General features: G+C 43.0%; 1 protein-coding gene across 2 annotated transcripts in view; it reads right to left on the bottom strand.

The window, feature by feature from the left end:
- Positions 1-27494, bottom strand: part of ripor1 (RHO family interacting cell polarization regulator 1) — a 210349-nt gene that overhangs the window by 137615 nt on the left and 45240 nt on the right. The window contains exon 1 of one of the 2 annotated variants that reach the window (XM_055648470.1): positions 3020-3394. The exons of the other annotated variant lie outside the window; for it this stretch is intronic. The gene's annotated coding sequence lies outside the window, so the exon portion shown is untranslated. Of the gene's footprint in view, positions 1-3019; positions 3395-27494 lie in introns of those variants that run through there. 2 annotated transcript variants of the gene reach the window in all.

The raw sequence follows: 27494 nt of genomic DNA, 5'->3' as shown, positions 1-27494 counted from the left end.
TTATGTTTAAGTAGTTCTCCAATTCTCTTGGAATTCGTTATATTCCTGGCACCACATTAAGAATATGAACTCACACATACATTAAAGTTGGCGAGCAAGGTGACAGATGTTTTAAATATTGGAACAGAGGCACAGAATTTCACAGGGGTGAAGTTGAAACAGTTCTTGAGAAGCAACCCAACTATTCTCATCTCCTGACTATCGTGTCAAACTGTTTAGGGTTGCCCTAGGCTTACAGTTGGGTCCCAGATCACATCTACTGGTTAATGTGGTAATACTTTTCCAAGTTGCAACTTTTCCAAGTCAAGGGCTGCTGACTGCAAAACGCCTTCCAAAAATCAGTTAAAAATATATTAAATTCTGGGAAAGACTTGGGCTTCCCGAGACCTGGCAGAACATTTCCATAATGAAACAATTCAAGTCAAAGCACTGGCTGGACAATGTGATCAGTGTATAGAGAGAGATAATAACTCTGGCTACACAGAAGTAACTTTCGATTTAGTTCACTGTAAGGCAAACATTAGCAGAAGTAGGACTGACAGAAGCACAAGAACAGTTGGCGCCTCATCGTTGGCTCAGGATTGAAGATGATTAACTCTGTTTCTCATGGCTGAGGAGGCCAATGTGGAACCCAGAACTGGGGAGGTGGTTTCTCACAGAATGCAGGGATGGGCCGTCTGTTAACCAGTGCCCCCCTTTCAGTATTTATGCGAGGTTGCCTCATGCTCACATGGGCTCAGGTTTCTCAGTGCCAACCAGAACACTCCTTCTTCGCTTTAGAGTTTTTAGAGATACAACATGGAAACAGACCCTTCAGCCCACGAAACCCATACCATTCATCGATCACCAGTTCACACGTGTTCTATGTCATCCCACTTTTTCATCCACTCCATACATATTTAGGAGAAGTTTACAAAGGCTAATTAACCTACAAATCTGCACATCCTAGGGAGTTGGGAGGAAATCGGAGCACCCAGAAGAACGTGCAAACTCCACACAGACAGCCCAGAAAGTCAGGATCAAACTCTAGTCTCTGTGAGGTAGCAACTCTACCACCTGCACCACAGTGCCGCACTTTGAGTGGTAGGAATTTTAGGTCTACAAGAATGTTGTATTTTTCCCCAACAAGAATTTGAGAACATCCTTGAATCTTTTTCTCAGTTCATGGGTGGTAAAATAGAGACAACACTGAACAACTCTTACATTTTATTTACAAAACTGGCAATAGGCTATTGAAGTGATGTCTACCTTTGTGTTAAAAATCAGTTAACAAATGGCCTCCAGAGTTCCTGAATCATTAGGGCCACTTTGTTCAAGACAAACTTAAGTAACTTTTAATTACTTTCCTAAAGTACATTCAAAATACAAGTTTTTTTTCACTTCAGTCCTTGACAAAGACGAGGCCAAATGAAAGATACTTAGTGCAACAAATTCACTGCACGGCTCTCCATTGGAATGCAATTATGCTGATGTCAGAATTACTAGGTCAAAATTCACACATTTTGTTGTAGCATTGCACATAATGATTGTACCAATATAGTAGAGGATAGAATCTTTCCTTAATAAGATTGCAATTCATTGCCATTTTATACTCACTGGAGTCTAGCAGACACACTGAAGAAGTTGTTTTGCACGTAAATACTAAATGACTTAATTTATCACGTTAATTTCTTCTAGGATTAAACTCCCAACGGTAATCTGGGAGAGATAATATTCTACTGAAATCTGGACATTATTTTTTTTTAAACCATCCAAAGATAAAACTTAATTTTTTGTGTTTTAAAAGACAGGGTGGAAGAGAGGTAAGAAAATAGATTAAATTAATCAAATCTACTAGAGACGGGTAATATCCACCAAAGATGTTGGGGAGACAAGAGGGAAAGGAAGTGGTGTAGAGGAAGGGAGAAGGGTAGTGTGAAGGTGAATCAGGGGTGTGTGAGGGAAGTGGGGGGGGGTGAGAGTGCTGGGGAGGGGGGAGGAAGGGGATGGGAGTTGCCAGGCGGGAGGGGGTGCGGAGGTTAGATATAGGTGTGCTGGGGATTGAGAGGTGGTGCGAGGGGTGCCAGAGGGGAGAGCAGACAGATGCCGGGGAGGATTGGAGATGGTTTCCAAGGGAGTGGGGGTGAAGGAAGAAAGATGGATGCACAGGGAGTGGCGGAAGGGGTGCATGGGGAGGGGAACAGAGAGGTAGCAGGGGGGGGGGGGGAGAGAGGTGTCAAAGGGGGGGGGGGGAAGAAAGGTGTCAAAGGGGGGAGAAGAGGGGTGGCAGGGGGGGGGGGGGGGGGGGGGGGGGAGGGGAGAGGGTGGCAGAGGGGAAGGGGGAGAGAGAGGGGGGGGGGCCAAAGGGGGGGGAGGAGTGGCAGAGGGGAGGAGGGAGGAGGGGCCAGAGAGGGTGGCAGAGGGCAAGGGGGAGAAGAGGGGTGGCCATGGGGAAGGGGGGGGGGGGGGGAGAGGAGCCGCAGCCGCAGAGGGGAGGAGGGAGAAGAGAGGTGGCAGAGGGCAAGGGGGAGAAAGAGTAGTGCCGGGGAGGGCTGTTGGGAATCCCAGCTCTATCTGTCCTGTCCCGGCTACAGCCGCCTGTTGAGCGCCGCTCCCTGCCCAGACTCGCGGGGGGGATGAGCCCTTCTCCCCGCGGGACCGCTCCTGCAAGCCCGGCTTGAGCCGAGACTCCGGGGCACGGCCCTCCACCCTCACTGCAGAAGTTTCAGTCGCCCCTGCCCACTCCCTGCCTTCCAGAGAGCAACACGCTGGCGGCCTGGGCTTAGCAGACGTTGCCTGCAGACTGTGCTGTGTTTTGTCCACCCACCCTCCCCGACTTCTGATGCCTTGCAGCCCGTTCTGCAAACCCCGGGCCCCGGCCCCAGCCTGTCGGTCTTCCTGCAGCAGCGAGTTCAATGTCAAGCAAAGCACCCCCTCCCTCCAGCGCGATTGCACAGCGAGCAGGGACGTGGTAGCTGTTGTAAAGGGAAGGGCGAGCGGAGAGGGCTAAATAAATAAAAGCGCCAGCGAAGGCTCTTACATGGTTGCTTGCAAGGGGTCGGCAGGGCGGTCGCTCCGGCAGGTCTTGGTCTTTGCCCGGCGCTTCTTGTGGAGGCAGGGGCTGAGGCGGCAGAGACTTCAGGCTGGCAGCAAGTCCGTGTCCACACACACACACCCACCCTGGAGACAGAGCGGCAGGCACCGGTTGTGCCACCACCGCCCCGCTGCGGCACACACACTCACCCCCTCCTCTTCTTCTTCACTTTCTCCTCCTTATCTCCCGTCCACTAGCTGCTATTTTCCACCCTCCTCCCCCCTCCCCTCCCCAGCGCTGCAGCAGCAGCAGCAGCAGCCCAGCCACCAGTTGTGTGTGAAAGGCTGACACACCACGGCTCGGGGGGGAGGGGCATCAAGCAACAAGCCGCTCTTCGTTGCAGACAGTCCGGGGCTGTGTGTTGTGTTGTGTTGTGCCTTCGCTGGACGTGTACAGACAGTATACTGAGCCGGAGACCCGCACCCGCCGCGGGCAAGATGCGACTCCAACCGCTGTCTGTGTGGTGGGTGGACACAAAGTACCGCTGCACACACAGACACAACGAACCAAATAAAGAAGTGTGCACCATAACAGTAACACCGACTTTCATTGGGGGACAAGCTTTAAGACAAATCCACCCCATTGCTGATATAACGTGCATCAGAGAGAGTCATACAACATGCACTTCAGCCCAACATGTCCCAGCTGCACTAGTTCCACTTGCCCGCCTTCGGCCCATATCCCTCCAAAGCTGTCCGATCCATGTACCTGTCTAATTGTTTCTTTAAAAGTTGCAATAGTCCCCTGCCTCAACTACCCCCCCCCCCCCCCCCCCCCCCCCCCAGCGCATTCCATACACCGCCCCCCTTTGTGTGAAAAAGTTACCCCCTCAGATTCCTATTAATTCTTCCCCCTTCACTTTAAACACATGTCCTCTGGTTCTCGATTCCCCTCCTCTGGGCAAGAGACAGTGTTCTCCTGATGTTTTAAACCTCTATAAGATCGCCCCTCATCTACTACATGAGCCCCCTCATCTATTTCTTACCCCCCCCCCCCCCCCCCCCCATGTTAATCTTCAAAATTGAATTGCAAAGGTAATGGCTTTTTTTGGGCGGGGGTCTGGTTTACAAGGGTTTGGTACAGTTAAATATAGATCTCCTTACAATTCATTTTTAGGGTTCACTTCTGAACTTTCTACGTCGGGAAGGTTGTTGCGAATTTGTGTCCACGTATCACTAATCTCACCATTCTTGCCCCCACCTCGCTTTTCCCCTTGCCACACGGAACCCCCCCCCCCCCCCCCCCGCCTTACAATCTGTATGAGTTACCCTGACCCGCTGAGTTACCCAAACACTGTGTTTTGCCCAAGATTCCAGCATCTGCACTTCCGCGTGTCTGTGACTTTAATGCAGCAATTTTCTGACCCGAAACGTCTCTCACCCCTTTTCTCCAGGGGTGCTGCCTGACCCGCTGAGTTACTCCAACACTTTGTGTCTATCTTCACGAATTACATTGTGCTGAAATTATTAAATTAGAGGAACTGATTGCAAAATTTTATTCCCTCATGCAAAAAAACACGAAAAGCTGATCTAATTAAGATTTGTAAAATTGATTTGTTGGGTTAGATGGAAACTTTTCCCATGGTGAGAGTTTTACCTGGGGACTCTGCAGGTTTGACCAGTAATTTATGGGTACTGTACTTGGCTGCGATCACCAGTGTCTGCCTGTACACACCTCAGCTTAAACCTTCCAGGGCACAGATGCAATAATTGCTGCATTTGTCTTCGACATCATATTTGTATGGGCAAAGAAGAATCTGAAGCCTAAACAAACGTCTCAAAGGCACATCATTTGCCACCCTCCAGTCTGATTAGTTTAGGTTAGAGACTTGGCATGGAAACATGCCCGTCAGCCCACCGAGTCCACGCCTAAGGAGACCAAAGGAATGGAGTGGAATCCTCTTCACCACCCAAAGAATAAATCAAGCCAGATTGATAAATTATTAGTGTTATGATTAATTCATGTGAGATGTTAAGGAGCTGAATGGTGGAGTTGGTGAGGTAAAATTTGTTGCGAAAAGGTCAGTGTGATATTTAGGAAGGTAAAACTAAATACAAGATGTCTTTGCTGCAATAAAGTAACCTTAGATCAAATATTAATTTGTGGTTAATTATGTGGTTGGGACAAGAGAGTAAATAAGGAGTCCGCAATGACTTTCCATCACTGACAAGGCACAACCTGGGCCAGGAACGTAATGCAATATACCCAACTTTCCTGCACAAACACTAAAGGAACATTCTGGACAAGCTTGATACTCCAAGGTTTAAAAAGCCACAAACTAAATACAATATGTGAGACTCGTGTAGCTAAGAAACAATGGTTGGCACAAACCTGTTTGAAAGAAGGGCTTATTTCTGTGGGGTACAATTCCACAGGCACAAACCCATCTAAGTCAAAGCATTGGCTAACCAACCAGCATCTTAACATTCAATGCTTCCACCACCTGTGTATATTAGCTGCCTCGCGAAGCATCTTCAAAAGGCACTACAGTTACATACTTGAGTTATTCTGGCAGCCTCCACCATCGCTGTGCCCTACAAATCACAGAGAGTCCTGATTTGCAAATAACATTCCCCCTAGAGTTTTGTTGAGCGAGGAGTTTCAAGATTTAGACCTTGCAATACTGAAGGTGCAATTATGTGGTCCAGTCTGCCATCACAACGGATGGATAAGCTATAACAAATGCCATGCGTCAACTAACAACAAGATTTCAAGAGTAGTTGGTATTTCTGCTGAGATGGTGAGCTGCAAAAATAGTATTTCACTGTACCGAGTACACGTGGCAATAAAGAAACCATGCAACCATTGAACTTCAGTCAAAAATGCACAATGCCATTATCCTCATCGGGCAAGAAAAAACAATACCAGGAGATCTGAGATAGATCACAATCCTGACCTTCCTGAAGAAACAAGTCTAACTGCAGTATCTCCAGTGGCACCTCCTTATTGACCACACCACAAAATGTCACCAGTCAGATCCTCCTCGACCACCTCTTCCCAGTGTCTACCAGAGTTACAGCATGAGCTCTATGTGGATGGAGGTTCCATGAATGTGATCTCGACTGCCAATAACTCCAAGAGGAAGCAACACTGACCATTATGCATGGTCTTTGCAACTTCACTAAAGCCTTTGACTCCACCAGTTGAGGAGTTTTATGCCACATTCTCCTTGGATTTATTTCCCTTTATACCACAGCCTATTATTCAAGCTTCCCTGATGGCTAATTTTATGTCAGAGAGACTGAATGCTTTAGTTACTCAGCTATAACTCAGCACTTCAAAATTAACCGGTGCATTTGTGGGATTGAAAAGGAAAGTCGTTGATATGGTTCCTAGTGTGGCCCAATTGGAGGGTGCATGCCAGTAAGTACACACTTAAACTAAGCTGTGATACCATAATGGTCATATAACAGGATGACAGTCACTGTTTAGACATAATTAGCACAAGGAGAGTGACTGATATACATGAAACTGCACTCCATTATGAAACTGGCAACTTCAGGGGAGGAAGAACATTGGTTGGGCTTACAATAAGCCACAATTCTGCAAAGAAACTCATTCCCTCACGATGAATATTTTCTTTAAACAGGTTATTCTTAAGAACGATAAGCAAATCTGACTTAGATACCAAATAATTGCCTTTTATTTGCAACGTTGGCACTGTTAATCTATTTCCACCAACCACGATGAATTATCATCTTGATTTGACTTGAAGCCCCCCCCCTTCCCCTCATGTTCATGGTGGCTGCACAATTACCAGTGATTTTTTTTCCCAGGTCCTTTCCCTTTGCTCCACTCAATGTCCGTTCCCGCTGGGATTCAATTCCACAAGTGGCAGGCCATCCTTCAGAACATTGTCCAAACGGTGATACTTCAATCTGATTGTAAGTAGTGTTGGCAGACTAATTCCATTTGCAGGAATGGAAATCCAGGGCGATCGTCTCTTCCCTGACCCACAGAAGACTGGGGCAATGACAATCTTCTCTCCGCCTCTCCGCTGATCAGACAGCTCAGCACAGCTTAGGAAACAAACCTGTGACCTTGTGGTCAGTCCAATTTATTGTTCTTATGAAACCGAAGCACCAGGAAAGCTTTTGTGTGATCTTTTAATATAGAGTATTTTTTGTTTATTCAGGTGAAAACATACTCAGTCAAGTTTGTAATTTTTTTTAAATGAATAAAATAGCTGAGATACACAACCTGCTAAAAAATGTATACTTCAGACACCAAATGAAATGAATAGAAGCTCAGCAATGTTTTGAAGACTGTCATAAAATGAATAGAAACATGTCCTTATCGATCAAAGACTTTTACAGTGAGGATATCCCAACAGACTGCAGGCTAGTTTCTGATGCATCGTAAGAGACAGCAGGGATGGATTCAGACATAATGTTCATTCATATTTTACTTGTCTGGAGATTATTCTGGAGAAGGACAAAGAATTTGCTCATCTTGATTAATATTCATTTGTGTCGCAGCATGTAACATATGTTTCCCCACCTACATTGAATTATAATCTGATTTGACTTTGAGGCCCCCACTCGTGTTCCTGATGTCTGCACTATTACCTGTAATTCATATTTTCACAGGTCCTTTTCCTTTTATAAAATATTGTCTATTGTTAAAACATCTGTTACTTGTGTACATATAAAGGTAAAAGCATAAAAATGTCAATAACTATCACATAAATAATTTTATACCTCCGTGTTCACGTGTTTCTTCCTCCTAAACCTTTTACAGGGCCCATCAATACCAACCTGCTATCATGCCTCACCTAATGACTACAATTGGTAAAGAGGTCCTTGTCTGAAGAAGGATTCCGACCCAAAAAGTCACCCATCTTTTTTCTCCAGCGATACCTGCAGTGACCATTTGGCTTGTTTTGTGTGTCATTAATTATGGCATGTGTCTTTAAATTTTAGACTGCCCGTTATTATGTGGTCGGGATTTATGACGTATTCTAGGGCATGTTTGGAGCTATGTTTCTTGCACAGAAGCTTAGTTTTTAGTTTTAGTTTGGGATTTGCATGAGGAAGGCATACCCTTTGACCATGCGAAGCGTAACGGAGACACGAGGAGTTTTCTAAGCGATATGCTGGAGTTCGATGAAGATTATAGTGTATGAGTCGGAAGAAGTTTGGATGTATACTTTATTGTTTTTCATCAACAATAAAGAATCTATTAATCAAAAGACTGTGTTACGAAGATTTATCCGTGAAGAAGCTCTGAAGGTCTCAGACGGAAAGCTCACATGCGTATAACAACATTCTCCTTAATCATGTAGTCCACTTAGTGGCTAGTGGGAGTAATCTCTTGAACGATATAAAAATCTGCCGCTACAATACCTGACCTGCTGAGTTACTTCAGCAATCTTTGGTATCAACCAGTATCTACAGTTCCTTCCCACACATGCTTATAGATTGGTGTCTTACACTATTTACTTATTTCTCCTACCTCCCAGATAAAAATGTGCAAGAAAGGACTGCAGATGTTGGTTTAAATCAAAGGTGGACACAAAATGCTGGAGTAACTCAGCAGGACAGGCAGCATCTCAGAGATGGCCCGCTGAGTTACTCCAGCATTTTTTGTCTACCTCCCAGTTGAAAATGGCAGGTTCCCTATTTATATTTCCTCCAATAGTAGAGGAATTAGCCCGGGAGGAACAGCCTAGCCTTGCTTCGCAGATTCCTCGGTAATAACTATGAACTGCCTACAGACATGACTGAAGTGGCATATGGCAGTTAGAGCATCATATGAATGCTAACTCTCACCATAAGCCATTTTCCAATGGTGATATTGAGAAACAAGGAACTGCAGATGCTGGTTTAAAGACACTAAGCGTTGGCGTGATACAGCATCTCTGGAGAACATGCTATACATTTGGTGGTGCCAGTCTCAGGATTTGCTGGATCTTGGTGGCTGGTGATGATATTGATGCTGCCTGACCCGCTGAGTAACTGCAGCACGTTTTGTCTTTTCTCCCCCGAAAGTGATACTTATGTATAGACATATGCAACATTGACAAATCCTTATTTGTTGCAGTACTTGTAACGTGGTGTCACTTAATCAATATAACTTAATGTTCACTTGAAGTTCACGTTTTAAATAGCGAAAAGCAATGATCTATTTCACAAAAGAGTAGAACATCTAAGATAATTAACAGAAAGTAACAATGCAGAGCTGAATGTCATTATACCGCGCCATATACTGTAATGGGATGCCAGATACTGGGTTTACATCTGTCATTCTCCACATGGTGAGAAGCTGATTGAGCCACTGCATTAAAACGGTATCAAAAGTGAAGAGTGACACCAGGCTTCTTTCTCAATGAACTGAAGCATCAGTCAATCATTTGTTCATTAGATTGCTCCCACTGCTATCACCACTAATTCCAGGAGAGATCCCCTGAAAGACTACGGACTCGAAGGGGCAAAGAAAATGGATGGCCCATGCATTCTAATGCATAAGCCTCATGCACTGTTCCATAACATTACTGTTAGCGCCATCCATCGTGTTCATTTTATGTCCGCTTTCTTTCAGGGGATTGCACCTGGAATTAGTGGTGATGGTTTTGGGAGCAATCAAAATAGAACTGTCAAATGATTGCATTTGAAATGATCAATAATGGATTCTCTGCACATTGTCCAACATTCTGCAGCCATCCCTCATTGTCCAAAGTCCAAATACAACGAGCCATCGAATCTGTAATATTAACTCTGAAACCGTCCAGTCAAATCAATAACAAATCTGACAAACATACTAAAGGTGTCAGAAAATAAAGTTAATATTGTTCAGAAAATGCCTCTTGTTTCAATCATAAAGTAGCTATTGTAATTATTTTGAAAAAACGGAACAGATGCTACTTAGTTAGTTAACAGTGGGATTACTTTAATATCAGGTTACACAGATAAAATTATTGGGGTGTTATAGTGCAATTCAGAAGAATTGCCTTGAACATTATGTTCACACAGAATTACCAAACAGCTTAAAGGAAGCAGGTTTCTTTTCCCAATGCCATCAGTTGCCGTGGCAACTAGTTCTCGACGCTATATGCTGACAGTGATGTAATTCAATAATAATCAGTCTGACCCATTTTACCCCGACACACATTTGCAGATTATCTTACCAATCAGCAATAGGTCAGTAGAAACTGACTGACAAACTCTATGCCTCCGTTCCGGTCAATTTGAAATTAAATTAAAGGAGAAAGATTGGGGGAATTAAGATTGATTATTTCTACAGATACACTATGGGCGTTTTCAAGATACAAGGATTTTTAATTGACTCCAATTTAATCAGTTTGTTCTTTTCATGTATATTTTGGGTAGAACAAATTCCAATGGACTATTGTCTGCAATTTAATTGATGACACGGCTTTATAACTACTTTCCGGAGGTGGTTTATGGGGCCAAGAACCTGGTGCCCTCATTTACGTCATCTGTCATGCTATTGAACACAGGGGTTGAGAAGTCATGTTACAGCTGTACAAGACCACATTGGGAATACTATGTGTAGTTCTGGTTGACTTGCTGCGGGAAGGATGTCACTAAACTGGAAAGGATGCAAAAAAGTTTCACGAAGATGTTACCTTCTCTCCATAACTTTTGACACCCATTACTAATCAATAATCTGTCAATCTCTGCTTTAAAAATACCCATTGACGTCCGCCACAGCCGTCTGTGGCAATGAATTCCACAGATTCACCACCCTCTGACTAAAGAAATTCCTCCTCATCTCCTTTCTAAAGGTATGTTCTCTTATTCTGATGTTGTGCTCTCTAGTCCTAGATTCTCCCACTAGTGGAAACATCCTCTCCACATTGTAAATATAGATCACATACAGCAATAACATGCTGCTTGTGGTTGTGCATACTCTGAATGTCAACAGGGCATAAATATGAATATTTCAGCACTTAAGTGTATTTAATAAATGATTAATTGTCCCCATGGTTTTTTAAGTCACACTAGTATTCGTTTTATGTCAAGATATTATACAGCAGGAAGAAGTGTCTCGACCTGAAACGTCACCCATTCTTTCTCTCCTGAGGTGCTGCCTGTCCCGCTGAGTTACTGCAGCATTTTGTATCTATCTTCAGTTTAAACCAGCATCTGCAGTTTTGAAGAAGAGTCTCAACCCGAAACGTCACCCATTCCTTCTCTCCATAGATGCTGCCTGTCCCGCTGAGTTACTCCAGCTTTTGGTGTCTACCTGCAGTTCCTTCCTACACATTATACAGTAGGACTGAGCGCAGGTATATGGGACTAGGGGAGAATATGTGTTCGGCACGGACTAGAAGGGTCGAGATGGCCTGTTTCCGTGCTGTAAATTGTTATATGTTATATGGTTATACGGTTAGGATATATCTTAGGCCAGAGCTGATCATATTCTTGGCTTTAATCACTTGGGCCTGGATTCAGAGTCTGTCTCTAAAGTTCATATACGCAATATGTTTAAGTACTGTTGGCCCAGTTTTCTGTGGCTACGGACCGCAGCCCAAGATTGGCAATTTTTTGCTCAGAGGACCACAAAATGTCTGGAGCACAAAATTACTTTGTGACATTGCGTGTTGGACAATGCATTTAAAATGCCTTTGTAAAAATCCTGCTGTAAGGCACAACTTTCATAATGGGACCATGGTATGAGCAATGCTTTCCATCTGTCCCCAGCACTCTTCTTCATTCATTTGGATAGCTAATATGTGCAGAATATCATCCCCACATATCAGAGACCCAGTCAAGCTGTGTAAACTGCATACAACCAATCTCTTGGAAGCACTGATTAACAAGGCTATCTAAACCCTAAGAGAAAAAAAGTATCCAGGAGCACTATGATAGGTCCAACCTTAAGATTTTACCTGAGATCCATGTTTCACTGGTGAATTGTTCTGCTGCGTAAGGGAATAATGCAAAACTGTCATGTTAGTTTGGTACAAAGATCAATTGTTGTCTTTTCTTGACATCACTTCATCTTGGAACCACATCAACCTCAAGGAAAGCACTCTTGTTTTTCCCTCTGACAAGAAGCTATCTGAACTCCAAGGAAAATGATTACGAACTGTTTAACAGATAACCAACATGGACAGTGACTACCATCATCTGTTAACGATCAGCACATTGACTAGCTTAACCTCACTATAAACAATGAAGTGCAAAAGCAATAGCACCATGCATCCATCAATATAATGGATACACCAAACAAGTGTTGTTTTATCAATTGGAGATACTGCAGCAAATGCTCATCCAACTTCATCCTCAGCAGTGTAAGATTTCAGGCCCACACTTGTGAATTGTCTCCCTCCTCCAGATAGCAACTTCCATCAGTTGCTATAAGAGCAAGGCATGTAGATGGAAGGGCAAGGCACCTATTTCTCCCCTCCCCTTTCAGCTACATTCCTTCCTCTAGCTTCACAATTTTCAACCCTTCACTCCTTTTGTCTCACACCTTCTGTCTTTTCGTCTCTGGCCTTAGACCAATCATTTGTCTATCAACCCCTCCTCCCCCCCCTCCTCCCTTACCTGCATCAACCTATTACCCTGCCATGCTTTGTCCTGTTCTCATCTCTTCTAGCTTTCTTCCCCCCCCCCCCCCCCCCATCTAGAATCAGTTTGAAGAAGAGTCCTGACCCGAAAGAAAACAAATCTTTTGTTTTGTTGTTCTGCATTATCAAAGAGACATCTGAAGTTCATTGTCCAGGCTCGCAGGTGAATTATGGCCTTTTGTAGACAAGATCCAGAATTGCAATATCTTAAAAACTAGTATCAGCAGGTAAAAGAAAGATAGACAAAAATGTGTTATTTCGGAATGAGAGATATCGCAATAAGATTGTATCATCATGATTAAATGAAAGTAATGGGTTTTATGAATGCTTACATGAAATGAACACCACTGCTCACATTACAAAAACTCTCAATGTTCGGCTTTATTAAAAGCATTAAATTACCGGGCTTCTCTTGCTGCACATCAACACAGGTGTGAACCGACAGCCTACATTCAATGTGGGTGGTGAATGCACACACTCTCCGAGCACCATTTTCCAGTGTTATATGCTGATGCTCCAAAATACTGACACTCCATCTTTTTTTTTCATTCTCTGAAAATCTGATACATGCCTCGCAACTTAAAGATCAAAAGCAAGATTGTCAGATTTCGTAAAACCATGATGATTGCATTTGAGTTTTAATTATTTTCCATATCGGTTTTGAAGATACAAGATTGTTTCAGACATTCAAATCCCCATGGCAACTTATCCCCAAACTTATCAGTCCCAAAATGAAAGTCATAAGAGTGATACAGTGTGGAAACAGGCCCAACTTGACTGCAGCGGCCAACATGTCCCAGCTACGCTAGTCCCACCCGCCAGCATTTGGTCCATATCCCTCCAAACCCGTCCTATCCATGTACCTGTCTAACTTTTTCTCAAATGTTGGGATAGTCCCTGCCTCAACTACCTCATCTGGCAGCTTGTTCCATACATCCTCCACTATTTGTGTGAAAATGAAAAAAATAATGAATGTTAAAAGCTGATGTTTCTCAGAATTAGATTTATCATTTACTTTTGTCTTTGTTCAATTCAACAATTTTGTCAGTCTCTTTTTGCAAGACTGCAGTCCAAAAATGCAGATAGTTAAACGGGCTTTTATCAAAGCAAAACTTATTTGGAATAGCAGGAGGCTCAAAAGCAAAGAGTATAAAAATGTAATCCAACAGAAATTTGGCAGCTTAATAATATGCCAGATGGCAGAAACTTGTGTTTTTGGACCAGTCACATTCTGGATATTTACAGTTTCATGAGGGTCATGTTGCCGGCAGCGATTGGGTGCCTTTGAACTAGGAAAACACAGAATACAAACCGATAATGGGAGATAAGGTGGCTGAACATTCTTGATGACTTAATGCCAGTTTTAATGGTGAGCCGGATGGAAATTTAGGATTTGTTGCTCTGTTGGTTTAGTTTAGTTTAGTTTATTATTGTCACATGCACCAAGGTACAGTGAAAAGCCTTTGTTTGCCTGCTATTAGGTCAATGAAAAGACAATACAAGATTACAATCAAGCCGTGCACAGGGTACAGATAAAGGATAAAGGCTACAACATTTAGTGCAAGAAAATTATCAGATTAAAGATAGTGATAAGCGTCTCCAATGAGGTAAATTGGAGGTCAGCACTACACTCTAGCTGATGAGAGCACTGTTCAGTTGCCTGAAAACAGATGGGAAGAGTGTCCCTGAATCTGGAGGCATGTGTTTTCAAACTGAGAAGCACTGGTACATTTAATTCCTTTTTATTATTGAAATATTGCATTAAAGGTGGAAATAAGAAATTCACACTGAAGGTTATGCTTGTTTGTTGTTGCAGTAAACTTTATGACAGATTTCTAAAAAGCGAAGGATCTGATGTAAATATAATTTACCTTGCTAGATTAGGTCAAATAACTGATGTAAAATTAAATATTTTGCCAATTTTAATCAAATTATACTGGCAGGTTAACAATGCTATAGTTTGTAAATGCTATTCTACATATGTTTGGGTGTGTAATGTTTTAATGATTAACCAGATGTAATTATAAAAGATAGACTAACAAACATAAGCCCTAACTACACCCAAAAACAGTAGAGTGTGTTGTGTGCAAAATTATTGTGGAGTTTCATGTCGATTTATTGCTAATGTATCTAACCTTTCCACGAGTATAAAGCTATTTCAAGTAACCTTTTGTTATCTCATCAAATTCAACATAGGAATTGGGAAGCTTGGGTCAGCAAAGCCTGGTCAGTCAGATTCACAGCTAACCTGTATTTATAGATCTGGCACAACTAATGACAATTAATGATCAGCTGCAGCCTTAAATTTTCTTCTGCTGACTCTCTACAGGAAATGCTGTGTTGCTGATCTTTAGGCAGCTTTGTCTGAAGTGGAATATATCCTTTAGTTTAGTTTAGTGTAGTTTAGTTTAGTTTAGTTTAGAGATACAATGGGGAAACAAGCCCTTCGGCTCACTGAGTCCACGCTGACCAGTGATTCCTGCACATTAAAGGGCCTCTCCCACTTGAGCGGCATTTGCGCGCAAATGATGTTGCGTAAATGACGCGCAAGTGGGACAGGCCCATAACACTATCCTGTACACTAGGAACAATTTACATTTATACCAAGTCAATGAACCTACAAACTTGTACGTCTTTGGAGTGTGGGAGGAAACTGGAGCACCCGGAGAAAACCCACACTGCAACGCTACCGCTGCGCCACCCAAACAAATTCTATACAAACAAATTCCCCATTAAATATAGGTTCATCTGGCTTCAGACAGTTTTAAGCTGCCACATCTCTGTTTCCTACCAATGGATTTCCAACCAACTAGGCTTGTCAAAGGCTGCCAGTATTCAGCTTACTCACCCGTAAGTGGCACTCTGCCTTGTACTTTGCCAAGTGTCCCCAGCTGTCAACCTTCTACTGCTGCTTCTGCACAGTTTCTTAACCTCTCTGAGTGGCCTAGTGCTCAGCAAGGCTAAATGAATGAATTCCACAAAATCATTGAATGCATTAGTATTTGCTTGAATATTAACGGCACACCATCTGACTACTGTCTGCACAGATGGATGATTGAAAAGTTATTCTTAGGAGTCAATGATTAAGAATGCGAATGCATAACCATGTGCAACCAACATATGCAGCATTGTATATTTATTATGCTTATAATTATTCCTTCAGCAAGATGCTGCCAGGGTTTCGTTTCCAGGTTGTTATGAATACCAGTCAGGAATATGTGTCAGAAATTAATTAACTTTTATTTGTAGCTCCCATGTTGATATCATCAAGGAGAGTAAAGGTGAGAAAATTTAAACAGGAAGTATGCTTAAACGATCCTACTGACACAAATATTGTTTTCTGAATTGTACAGGCACCTTGCCAAAACCCAAAGTTGTGCCAAGTAAATTCCCACAGTTCCAAAGGGAGTGGCATCTTTGGGATAAGGAAGTTAAAATGGCTCCTGCCCTTAAGAATCTACAGCGATCCTTGTTGGAAGTGCATTCGTGGTCAGGATCTCTCTACTACACATCTGAAGTTGGTAGAGCTGCTGCCGCACAGTGCTAGACACCCGGGTTCGATCCTGACTACGGGGTGCTTGTCTGTACGGAGTTTGTACCTTCTCCCCATAATCTACGTTAGTTTTCTCCGAGATCTTCGGATTCCTGTGATTTCGGACTCGGTGGGCAGTGGCGGACTGGCCAGGGTGTCAGCTTGCCCGATGGGCAAGTGGGCCCCTGATAAAGTGATAGCAAGTGATGGCAAGTGGGCCCCTGTTAAATGATAGCATTGTAGTTGTGGGTGGCCCCCTTTGTCTCCTGGCAACCAATATTTTTAGACCCAGTCCGCCACTGTCGGTGGGCCGAAGGGCATGTTCCCTTGCTGTATTTTTAAACTAACCTTATCACTTGTCAGGCTTTGCCCTGCTCCCATCTCTCTTTTCCAGCGTACACCTCCCTTCATCAGTTTGAAGATGGTTCCCATCCTGAAAGATTGCCTGTTCATCATCAACATATGCTGTCTGACCTGCTGAGTTCCTCCAGTGCTTTGCGTTTTGCTCATCATTCGTCAACAACTAGATATTCAAAGCTTTTATCTGGAGAATAGACCTTTTTTAACGTTTTTTTTTAACCTGCTATTATCGACTGATGCTAAGATTATCATGAGCTTATGTGGCAGTTATTCCAGTTATTTTTGTGCCTCACCTACAATTTCTACTTCAGTGGGGATCTCCTGTTCAAAATGTTTGGGAGAAGCAGAGGTGATAAAGAAAGTAGAGACAGGTCAAGTTGCATTAGGCATTTGACTCTTACTCACTGGTGCCTGTGCAAATATTTCACAGACAGTCATTATGAACCTTGTGAAGTTAATGGGAAATCTCCAATCCTAAAGAATTGCAGATGCTGGTTTACAAAAAAAAAGCACACTGACACAAAGTGCTGGAGTAACTCAGTAGGTCAGGCAGCATCTCAGGAGAATATGGATATGTGACGTTTCAGGTTGTGACCCTTCTTCAGACTGATATGTCTGAAGAAGGGTCCCAACTCGAAACGTCGCCTATTCAGGTTCTCCAGTGATAGTATTTGACTCTTTGAGTTACTCAAGCACTTTGTGTCAGTGTGCAATTTCCTTCTGTTCTAGAGAGTTAAACTTAGTGAGTTGTCATCTGCAGAAGTTTATTAACTAATGCAAAGCCTGGTATTTGTCTCGGAGAAGGCAGAGGTACAGATAAAAAACATAACACATGGACTTATTGTCAGAAAAATGGTTCATATTAATTTAAACGATTCCACCATAAGATGTATGATGCGTTAAGATTGTTTTACAGCTCAAATGATAGATAGAAGAATTTTGTTGCATTCCTGCACCAGGAGGTATCAGGCATGATTGCAGCTCTGAGGGTGATGGGAAGTTGGGGGAGTCATTTAAATTTAATTCTGTCAGTACATAACAAATGAGATCAGATAGGTCTTCTAATTAAACCCTGGCTCTCTCCCCACCCTCACCGGAAAGTATGATAGATTGGATGTAAAACAGGTGGCCAAAAGAGATCTGGTTAGCTTCTGCCAAAGAGGCTTGGTTAAAACGACCCATCGTCTTTATTTTTATGTTGCCTTGCAAAACATTGTACTGCCCTTTCCTTCCTCACACTGTGAATGTGCGTCCATCCACCATCCTAGCACAAACATTGCCTTTATTATTTTATAATTCAGTGACAATACAGGGGAAAATATCAACTCACTTACCCTGGTTATATATGAAAGTGAAAGCTGACCAGCATTTTTTTTCACCCTATGAATTACAGCAAGAGGAAAGATATGTATGACATACAGGATGCATTATAAAACCTTCCAGTGACGAATACATCCAGACCCCCTTTGCTCTGGAACAGCAGCAATGGAAGTGTTCAGCCAAGATCACAGTCTGTGTGTGAAATTAATTTAAAATCCCAATATCCTTTATTTTCCCTGTATTACAGCAATCCACAGAGTAACATTTTCCACTCTTTAAAATGACAGGTTGTATAAACTTTCCAGTGCCTACATATAAATAACATGAGAAATTTATTTTTATGTTATTCTTCCAACTTTTACTCTTTCTTCTTCACTCAACAGCGCTTAGTCATACTAAAGACTGGACTGTGGGAAGCAGCAGTCCCAACAGGCAAGCATGAAACAATGCATTGATGGGGCATGGGTAGGAGATTTGGAAGGGCAGTTTGGGAGATAGGGAGAAGGGAATATTATGTACCATTTTCCCATTGTCCCATAACCACACATAGTCACTTTCAAGCAAGGATCACAGCCATCAGGAGAGACAATCCTCCCTGATATTCTTCTCTTTGTTGTCCAGGGATCACAACCAGATATAGAACCAATCCATTTACAAACTGAGGTCCATTATCTGCACGAAGAAACAAAGAACTGCAGATGCTGTTTAATGCAAAAATGGGCACAAAGTGTTGGGAATTGGAGCAGGTCAGGCAGCATCTTTGGAGAACATGGATAGGGGGCATTTTGCAAAAAAGATCCTTCTTCAGGACCCCAGTCTGAAGCATCTCTGGAGCACATGGACAGGTGGCATTTCAGATCGAGACCCTTCTTCAGACTCCAGTTTGATGTCATATTGACATATGATGAAAGAATGGGTCGACTGAGATTGTATTCACTGGAAGTTAGAAGGATGAAAGGATATCTTATAGAAACATATAAAATTCTTAAAGAATTGGACAGGCTAGATGCAGGAAAAATGTTCCCGATGTTGAGGGAGTCCAGAACCAGGGGTGACAGTTTAAAGTAGGCCATTTAGGACTGAGATGAGGAGAAAACAAATTTACCCAGACAGTTGTGAATCTGTGGAATTCTCTGCCACAGAAGGCAGTGGAGGCCAATTCACTGGATGTTTTCAAGAGAGAGTTAGATTTAGTTCTTCGGGCAAAAGGAATCATGGGATATGTGGAAAAAGCAGGAACGGGGTACTGATTTTAGATGATCAGCCATGATCAAATTGGCTCAAAGGGCCAAATGGCCTACTCCTGCACCTATTTTTCTATATTTCTGACAGTATCGACCCGAAAAGTCACAGATCCATGTTCTCCAGAGATGCTGCCTGACCTGCAAAGTTACTCCAGCACTGTGCATCCTTTTTGTCGAATAACTGCATGCTTTGAGTGTGAACCATTCCTGACTTATGAAACTTACTACCAAAGTGGATATTTTGAGATGAAGCACAAATAAATTAATCTCTTCCACATTTTCAGGACAAAAGGGTCATAAACATACATTACTCAGAAGAAGTTGACAGGGAGTAATGGGAAGTGTAAAAATAAAACTGAACAAGATATCTGGCCCTGATAAACTGCATAATGAGAAAAGGCAAATATTAAGCCACAGAATGTTAATCTACATAAAGACAGACTTGTGAGTTTGTCATTGGTAGTGCTAGAATAGAAAATGTACGAAAGAACAGAAAGCAGCAGGAGGGAAACTAATCAGAATTCCTTGACATATTTAGGAATTAATTGATGGGAGAACTCAATGGGCTGGGTCTTGTTAACAAATACCACTCGTATTCAGCCTTTGAAACGTCCGCATGCCCACTTTCTAACACAGCAGTCTGCGACTTACAGATTCAGAAGGCCGAAGATTGTGATTCTGTCTGCTGCAGATGGCAGATTTCTTTGATGTTATTATCCATTTTGTACAGCATGTTTCCTGCACGTGATTCGTTGCTGAATAAATGAGAACACACTGGTAAAAAAATAAATCGGCATTGCATCATGACTTGGCTGCTTCTCAAATCTCCAGTGGACTCTGGTTTTAAGCTGCACAGACCAGGTGTAGTCCTGGCTGCTTGAAAATGCTTCAAATGCCAGGCTGCTCAATGGTACAACTATAACCACTACAAGGTAGTTAACAGTCAATGGTGGAGGTGCTGCAGTTCCATTTGAACCAGACCAGCTAAGGATAGCTGGTTTCTTTCCCCAGGGACACATCTGCCAAATTATAGTACTTTAAATGTTCATATTTGTCTTTTACCTTTCAGATTTTTAAAAATCAATTCAAATTGTCCAAGTCTGTGAATACAGGTTCAGTAACATAACACCACCAACACCAACATAATGAACAATATGCATACATTTATTATGCATTTTGATACTGGACTGCACATGGCTTAGTACTCTTAAATATCCTCCTACCCTTCCAGAACCAGCCTCTTGGCTCTGAATAGAATAGATATGTGTTTCTTCTCTTGCAAACATTTCCCTAGAGTTTCCAGCCATTTGTGTTAAACAAGGCCACCACAAGGGCATAAAAGAAATTGAAAGAGTTATAGGTTAACTTTAGCTTGGAGTAGTTTGCTCCTGGAAGGATTTGTACCAGGGCTAGGACTTGCTACAGCTGATGCTCGCTCTCCAACTCATTGCACCTGGAGCAGACTACAGACAACATTCCACGTTTCCATCTTGGGAGCTTCCAAACTTTAAAATTAATCATTGGAAAGACATGGGTCCTGGGTATAGGATTTCCCACTACGAGTTTCCAATGTTCTCTTGGAATGCCGGAGTGGAAATTCCCAGTAGTTCGCTCTCTGCACTTTAATTTATGTGCAGAGGAAAAAATGGTTTATTGCAAGTTCCATTTGTTTGTCTGAGTCATCGAGCAAGTAATTTGCCTTAGAGCACCGGCAGGGGTGAATTTTGCAAATCGAGATGGGAGTAAAGCCCTAAAACAATTTACCTTCAGCTCTCAAATTGCACCTATACACGTAGTACTACATCTGTAAATGTTCAGCTGTGGAGCACACTAGAAATACAGTGACCTGAACTATGAAACTATGCCAAAATGCTGACATGTTAAAATTTTCAAGCACCCCTTGAGGTATACGAACTTACAGCTGGCTCCAATGTAATGAGTGTTAGTAAATATCTGACACATTCAGTTGTATGGTCTCCATAACTCCTACCAATCCAACTCCCCCCCATCATTAGCTGACACTAAACAGTGCTCATTAACCGTTGTACATCGGCAAGACAAAGACTGTGTCACTGAACACTTACGCTTTATCTGCCAAGGCTTGTTGGATCTCCTGGCTGCTAACCACTTTAACCGCAACATCCTCATCCTCCTCGACCTTAAACAGCACCTCATATTTTGTTTGGGTAGTTTACAACCCAGTGGTATTACCATTTAATTCTCATACACTCCCCTCCCCCTCCTTGCTTCCCCTTTCTCCGCTAAAAGTCACTTGACCAGTTCCAGTTTGCAACGATGTATCCCTCTGAGGGTGAAGATGTGTTAAAAGTTACGGTTCTTGTTTTGAGGGGGGCCAGAATGTTAAGGGAGGTAGACAAGGTGGAGTTGAGATGGTTTGTGAGATCATCAGGTGAGATATGGGTTGAGTCCAGGGGGAGAGTGGTGGAGAGCAGGTCAGAGAGATGGTGGGGATCGATGGATTTTAGATTACGGAAGGTGATTTCTCGGAGGAAGCGGGGGCGAGGTGTCGGAGAAGGGATGGTGAACCGTATAAGCTTATGATCAGAGAGGGGGAAGAGGCATGGATGGAGGTCGAGTACCGGTTGATTTGTGGAGCAGACCAGGTCAAGGATGTGACCTTTGTCATGGGTGGGAAAGGTGACGTGCTGAGTGAGAGAGAAGTTGTCAAGTAAAAAGGCGAATTCAGATGCGAGCTTGCAGGTGGGGGAGTCCATATGAATATTTAAGTCACCAAGTAGCAGCAGACGTGGGGAGAGGGATGAGGCAAGTGTGAGGAGTTCAGTGAAGTCAGATAGGAAGGAGGGGTTTGGTTTAGGTGGCCGGTAAATGAGGATGACTGTCTTGGAGGAAAGGGCTTTGAAGGCGAGGAATTCAAATGATGCTACTGGGGGGGAGGGTGAGTTCAGTGATCCGAAAGTTCTGGTTGAAAATAACAGCGAGGCCACCTCCATGGCGGGAGGGGCGGGGTTTGGAGATGTAATTAAATCCAGGTGGGGATGCTTGATTGAGGGAGAAGAAGACATTGGGTTGTTGCCAGGTTTCAGTGAGCAGAATAGGCAGTTAATTACTGTATGTGGACCCGACTCATCCTTTCCTCTGCCCTTCTAGCACATAGTAGGAACACAGCATTAGGTGTAATGTGTCGGTACTTGATTGCAATCGCCTCATTGATATTATGGTCCCAACTCTTCCTTTTGGTGGCAGAGATGCAAAGATGCAAAACTAATTGGTAAATGTCACTCAACGGCCGATGTTGTTACTGTAAGCATGGAACATAATAAACTTCTTTAGCACAGTGCACTACTATTAAGGGAATATTGTCAAAAGGAGTGGTCGAAGAGGTGGGTTTACGGAGGACTTTGGACAGAAGGCAGTGCATAATGGCAGAATGAGGCTGGTCTGAAGCTGTGACTGAGCATATCAGATGCTGCAGTGAGATGAAGCAAGGAGGTAGGCAACTCACTCCAAGTTGGAGCTGGGTTGATCTTATTGCCATCGCTGGTAGAAGCCAGCTTCAAATGACAATGGCAAATTCCAGAGCAAAGACAAAAGAGAATAGAGACAAACAATAGTTGAAAAGGTAAAAGGAGCTGGGAGAGAAATAAAGCCAGCAACAATGCCACCAAAGCAAGCTTCAAGTTAAGGTGGAGTTGGTAACAATACAAGGTCTGCCCTTCATTTCATGTTGTTTCATTCACATGAACTGATAATTCAAAAATACATTAGTGTTGTTCGTATTGTGTTCTGCTATTTGTTTTGCTTAATGCAAATGATTTAGCAATATTTTTTTAAACCAATAAACATGACCACATCATCAGGCGTTCCAAGCTTTATGGTTTAAAATGTGCAGATTTGAAACAGTAGTAATGAAATGCGAGATTGATGGGGCCCTAAGACTGGAATATATGCTACAGTTAAGATTTGGAAAGCTGGCCTGGAGCCCAGCAGTTGCAAAGTCTGGCTCCGTGAGTTGCATTTCGCCTTTCTTTCAATAGTTCTATTTAGAATTCAGTGCTCAGTCTGTTGTGTACACAATTCAAATCACATTCCATTGCTATTGTCCTGCTGGGTTTCACAAAGAAACTGTGCTTCCCACATATAAATCAGACCACCAATGTGCATTCAATTAGCCCAATCACCTTGGGATGTCTGGCGGCTCTTGTTCTCTTTATTACATTTGCTCTATTTTATCTCGAACTGTTCTCTTCATTCAAAATGTACAGAACATAGCTGTATGAAATATGAAACCTTTACTTTGGTTATGTTAAATAATAATGTATTTTCTTCTTCTTTCCAAGGTTGTTTCCCCCTCTCAAGCTTTTGTCATCTGGTTCTTTGCACACACACTGCAAACATTCAGACATTCGCCGGTGAGATTCTGTGATGCGTCGATTGAGAGATCATAGAAACATAGAAAATAGGTGCAGGAGTAGGCCATTCGGCCCTTCGAGCCTGCACCGCCATTCAATATGATCATGGCTGATCATCCAACAGTATCCTGTACCTGCCTTCTCTCCATACCCCCTGATCCCTTTAGCCACAAGGGCCACATCTAACTCCCTCTTAAATACAGCCAGTGAACTGGCCTCAACTACCTTCTGTGGCAGAGAGTTCCAGAGATTCACCACTCTCTGTGTGAAAAATTATTTTCTCATCTCGGTCCTAAAGGATTTCCCCTCTATCCTCAAACTGTGACCCCTTGTCCTGGACTTCCCCAACATCGGGAACAATCTTCCTGCATCTAGCCTGTCCATTTTTCAAACATTTTTCTCCAATGTGCCAAGTTCAACACATTTTTGAAGGATGGGCGGTTGAGGGATTGACACAGAGGAGGACTGAGGCAGATCGACCAAGATCATTAAGGAAATAGATAAAATGCTGGAGTAACTCAGTAGGTACAAGCAGCATCTCTCGAGAACATGGATAGGTGACGTTCTGGGTTAGGGTCCTTCTTCAGACAGTTGAATCGTGGGGCAGGCAGTCTAATCCTGTTTGTATTTTCTCGTGTAGCACCCTGGAGAACTATAGACGAAGGAGGATTTGGATAGCAATGTATAATTGAGATAAGCAGACAAATTTGGCTGGGTTTTTCTCAAAATTCAAGCCTATCAATTAGATTCGCAAATAAAAAGTGTGCACCCATTTTGTAGTGTGTAAATCTTGCATAAGAACCATTTTGTGCATGTTTTGAAGTGTTGGCACACATTTGCTGTTGAGTCCCGCCTAAATAGAAATTGGACTGCAGACTTCATGTCACGTTTCAACCCGGTGTGGATGCCACATTCTCATTGCCAGTTGACATTATCAACAGGTACAGCGTGTATTTTTTTAACCTATCAACAAAATCCTTTGTTATTCACTCACAGTTAAACAAGGAACAAACCATGCAGCAAGTGAGAACCATGCATGATATACAGGGTGCTGTGGCATCCGTGCATAGCACAAGATGCTGGATTAGTGGCTCCAGTGCTCGTAGTGTCAGTGGCCACTGGTTAACATGGTGGTCTTCATCGCAGCACAGTGCACTCTTTCATCTCTCCACTTCTATTTCTCTCCATCCCCCACAGTTAATCCTCACTTCATTCCAATTCCCCTCCTCCCCCTTCCATTCCCCCTGCCTTCTTCAACTACATAGCAACCTGTTTGACTTCTGTACAAGGTGCCTCTTAGTGGCGCTGGCATGTGAGTGGGAAACCAAATGTCATCGTTCCTGCTTGTAAAAAGGAGAAAATCACAAAACTATGCCTTAAAGCATACGTTCCAATTTAATGGCCTCGTTCAGTGATCCTTGATTTGCATTAATTCCAGCCATTGCACCCACTGAACAAACCAAATAGGTCAAATCCAATTTATCGGCTTCCCTTGAAAAGTTCACCTCAAGAATTAAATACAAATGGGAGAAATACCAGCATCCATTGACTCAATAATCCTGACATCACCCAAAAGACAATTATCACTTTACTCAGTTGTACTCCCCATTGACACAACCTGACTCACCAAACCCTCAACCCTGGGGTGGCACTATGGTGCAGTGGTAGAGTTGTTGCCTTGTAGCGCCAGAGACCCGGGCACAATTTTTATTGTGTATTGTGTGTTCTTTTTAAGTGTATCGCTGCTGCCAAATTCATTTCATTGCATGTGATGTGCATGTGACGAATAAAATTGACTTTGACTTTGACATTCCTGACCATGGGCGCTGTCTGTACAGTGTTTGTACATTCTCCCTGTGACCGTGTGGGCTTTCCCCGGGTGCTCCGGTTTCCTCCCACACTACAAAGACGTACAGGTTTGTTGGCTAATTGGCTTCAATAAAGCTTGTAAATTATCCCACATATGTAGGATAGTGTTAGTTCAACCTCTGCAACATACTTACATCACACTCACTATTTTCTGTACATTTCCTCAGCTCTCTGGATCTATTCAGGAAAACAGGAAATATGTCGATGTCTCCTCTGTTAGACGTTTCAACTTCATCCTGAGTGACTTATTGTCATGGTAAGAACAAGTAAATTGACAGAAAACATATAAAAAATATTGGCCATAGTGCACATCAAACAGTAATTATTTGATAATCAGTTGACGATAGATTTTGGTAGACAGTCAGAACCTTTTCCAAGTGTGGAAATGTCAAAGACGAGGGCCCAGCTTTCAGGTGAAAGAGGCTAAGTTTAAAGGAGACTGGTGCTGCCTGGGGTGGTGGTAGAGCAGATACAATAGTGGTGTTTAAGAGGCGTTTAGATAGGCACATGGATGTGCAGGGAATAGAGGGATATGGATCATGTTCGGGCAGGGGAGATGAGTTTAACTTTGCATCATGTTTGGCACGGACATGTACTTCCTGATCAGACCAAGTCATCAAAGTCTCGCCTTCAGCCAGCAACAATATTTAAGAATAAGGGATAAGCCATTTAGAACGGAGACGATGAAACACTTTTTCATACAGAGAGTTGTGTCTGTGGAATTCTCCGCCTCAGAGGGCGGTGGAGGCTGGTTCGCTGGATACTTTCGGAGTCAGAGCGGAGTCAGGGAATATGGGGAGATGGCAGGAACGGGGTATTGATTGGGGATGATCAGCCATGATCACATTAAATGGCGGTGCTGGTTCGAAGGGCCGAATGGCCTACTCCTGCTCCTATTGTCTATTGTCCATTACTGTGTCCAGGGAATGTTAATCTTCCAATTTAAAGATGAGGATCAAGCAAAGCAGAAACAGCATGTTTCTATGATAATGTAAATTTCAGCACTGAACAACTTATTTGTGGGAGTGTTAATTTGGAAGAGAAAAAAAAAGTTGGAAAAATTCTGTTAGCTTCTTGTAAATTAATCAGTGAACATATCCTTCAGGATATGAGTGAATCATTTGGATAGATATCGTTAATGAGAAGTCAGGACAAAAGGATTCTTCAAAGTAAATTCATGGAATTTATATCATGACTACAGAAATTCCAGCAAAATCTGGCTAACGCGGATCCCTGTTGAATGGCTGGGCGATGTTAATGTGGGAGCCTTTTTTCTCTGTCGGCACTAGGTTTAAATTTATTCATGCCATCAATGCCAAGATAGGACAAAGTCATGCTGTTTTGGAAACAGACTTTTCTACATTATCTTTCTTTTGGACCTGCAGTTCACAGCACAGCACAATTCTTAAAAGAAAGAATTCCCACCTCCTCATTCCTCTTTCTCCCTTCCCCCAGCTCCTTCCACAGTGGTTGAGTGTAAATTCAACTCCACTCACTTGTAGATCCAACACTTGAAGCTATCCGGGTCCAAAGTACCCATGCCCCTCACGTCTGAATGAGTGAACTTGTTGTTCCTGTACGATCCCACAGCCTAGACAGGAAACAGGAGTGCCAGTACCAGTGCCTACGGGAGTGGGAGAGTCTAGGGCTGGAGGTCAAAGCCTCAGAATTAAAGGGCGTTCTTTTAGGAAGGAGATGAGGAGGAATTTGTTTAGTCAGAGGGTGGTGAATCTGCAGAATTCTTTGTCACAGAAGGCTGTGGATATATTTAAGGCAGAGATAGATAGATTCTTGATTAGTATGGGTGTCAGAGGTTATGGGGAGAAGGCAGGAATATGGGGTTTGAAGGGAGAGATAGATCAGCTATGATTGAATGGCGGAGTAGACTTGATGGGCCGAACGGCCTAATTCTACTCTTATCACTTATGATCTTATGACATGATCTTATGACACAAAGATGGCCGGGCAAGGAGAGGGACTTCGGTTCGCTGGAACTGCTCCAGTACATCGAGCACCTGGACCATTGTGCTTTGGAATAATGGCGCCAAAAATGGCGACGCTGCATTGGTAATATATGCAAAGATTTCACTGTGCAGTTGCACATGTGACAAATAAAGCATAATTCAACTATTGAAATAATCAGCAGAGTTTGATCACTAAATTCAGT

Source organism: Leucoraja erinacea, chromosome 17 (genome assembly GCF_028641065.1).
Source record: "Leucoraja erinacea ecotype New England chromosome 17, Leri_hhj_1, whole genome shotgun sequence".
Taxonomy (NCBI): domain Eukaryota; kingdom Metazoa; phylum Chordata; class Chondrichthyes; order Rajiformes; family Rajidae; genus Leucoraja; species Leucoraja erinaceus.
This window is presented reverse-complemented; position numbering and strand designations above follow the sequence as displayed.